Here is a 2,470-nt window from a genome sequence, read left to right on the forward strand (position 1 = left end):
CAGTAATTTAACATCAGCAGTATGTGTGGCTTTTAAAGACAGCCACATAGTAGAGAAACGGTCTCAACATACCAGGGAATGGAGAGAATTTCATTTTTCTTCCAGAGACTGAAGGGAACACAGAGACTGAAGGCGGGGAATGATGGTGTGGTTTTGGAACTTGGGCTAGAAATCAGGACTTGAACAATCTGAAGAGATATGATAGTTGAAGTTATGGGGAAACAACAGAAAGAGTTTCTAGGTGATAGGAGACAGAGTACTTTAAAGAACCTGCTGAGGGATTAGGACGTTTGGTAAGTAGTTGGCTAAGATGACTCCAGTGATATCCATCTTCTCCTAGGCATGTTTTTGTGATTTCTCCTTGACTGTGAACTGGATCTAGTGAGTTGCTTCAAATAAACAGAAAATAGTAACAGTGATGAGACGTCATTTCCATGACTAGGTTAGACAACTTATTAACATATATCTTGTTTGGTTAGCCAGCAGTCTCTCTTTCTTGTTTTGGTAAAAGAAGCCCCCATGTTGAAGAGACCCAGGTGGTAAAAACTCTGAGTAACTTCCAGTGAACGGTCAACAAAGAATGACAACCAGGAAACTGAATCCAAGCTGAATTAGCTTAGAAGTCAATTCTGTGCCAATTGAACCTTTATTAATTCTTGTGAGAAATCTTAGGCCAACACCTTGATTGCAGCTGAGGAGAGACCTTGAAACTAGAGATTCCAGCTAAGATGTGCCTGAATTTCTGACTAACAGAAACTAGGCCACAATCAATGTGGGTTATTTGAAGGTGCTAAGTTTTAGGATATTGTGTTATATAATAATAATGAATTTGGAGGAAAACAGGGTAATTCAGTTCACTAATCTGAGTCCTGGTGTGGCACTGTAGGGTAAAGCACTGGACCTCAAGGTTGGATTGAATCACAAGGTTGGTGGTTCAAATTCACCAAGTGCTCCTTGGACATCCTATCCAGCAAGGGTGGAGAACTTCCAGCTTGTGGGCCATATAAGGCCTCAAAATCATTTGATCTGGCCCTACCAAGACTTGAAATTCAATGAAGCTAGGAGTTTTTTTCATAGCAACATAAATTTATATCAAATGATGACATAAATATTCAAATGGCCTTTGGTAGAAAAAAGGTTTCCCATCCTGCTATACAGGATCGCTATGCGTCGGAACCAACTCAACAGCACTTAACAACAACAATCTAGAAGTTAGAGTTTCACATGGATGGAAAATTTGCCCTTGATAGGGGTAAGGCTAGAGAGATAATAGAAAGCAGTTTTGAGTGTCTGCCATCTGTTGTTAAGTGCCTCTTGTCGGTTCAGACCCATAGCCACCCTGTATAGGGTTTCTGAGGAGTAGCTGATGAGCTTGAACCTTGCAGTTCAAACTGACTTTACAGTCCAGCACATTCACCCAGAGTGTCACACCAGACTCCATCTAAGTGTCATAAAAATGGCTGTATATTGAAAAGAAATCATTTTATTTAGTTAAAGAAAGTTATTTTGGATAAATATGAATGAAATTCTCTCTAGGAACATTAGCCTCATATGGTGGTCACCTTGCTTTGAGGAGCTCTGGTAGCGTAGTGGTTACGAATCGGGCTGCGAACCTTAAGGTCAGCGGTTCGAAACTACCAGCTGCTCCGCGGGAGAAAGATGAGGCTTTCTACTCCCGTAAAGATTTACACCCTAGGAAACCCTGTACAGGGTCGCTATGGGTCGGACCCGACTCAATGGCACTTAACAACAACAATGTGAGGATTGATGTGTCAAAAGGCATTAGTTTAATTAAAAGCTCCTGTGATGGTGGTGGTTATGTGCCACAGAGTTGGTTCTGACTCATAGTGACCATCTATAGTTTTTTCGAGGCCGTAAATCTTTAGGGGAGCAGAAAGTCTCATCTTTCTCCTGTGGAACCGCTGGTAGTTTCGAACTGCTGACCTTGAGATTAGCAGCCCAACTTGTAACCACGATGCTGTGTTATTGTTGTAAAGTACCCTCGAGTCAAAAACCCAGGGTGGGTTCCTAACTCATCCCTGGCAAAGTGCAGCTCGCTGAGGCAGCCAATCAAGGGAATGATCCAGTCAAAGAGACCCAGAGGGCCTTCACTCAGCTTTTCATGGCTCATGGCTGAAACTTGTGGTTTCTATGGCTGACAATGAAAGTGTTTTTGTTTTATTTTTAACTTCAGTGACCAGATCTGAATTTATCAGACCCTCAATCTGTAGTACTCCAGTCTATAAAAGGTTCTTTTTAATTTTGCTTTTCAATTAGACTCTGACTTTCATTCCTAATCTACCTTCTCACCTCACTCCTTGAACCCACTTTAATGTATTATGTGCAATCTCCTAAAATATGTCTAGGATTTGTCTTATATATAGTGTTGTTTCATGGACTTCTGGTGTGACACTGTAGGATCAGCACTGGACTATGAACCACAAGGTCAACCTTTCAAACCCACCAGATG

The sequence above is a fragment of the Chrysochloris asiatica genome, unplaced genomic scaffold, assembly GCF_000296735.1.
Source record: "Chrysochloris asiatica unplaced genomic scaffold, ChrAsi1.0 scaffold00014, whole genome shotgun sequence".
In the NCBI taxonomy this organism is placed as follows: domain Eukaryota; kingdom Metazoa; phylum Chordata; class Mammalia; order Afrosoricida; family Chrysochloridae; genus Chrysochloris; species Chrysochloris asiatica.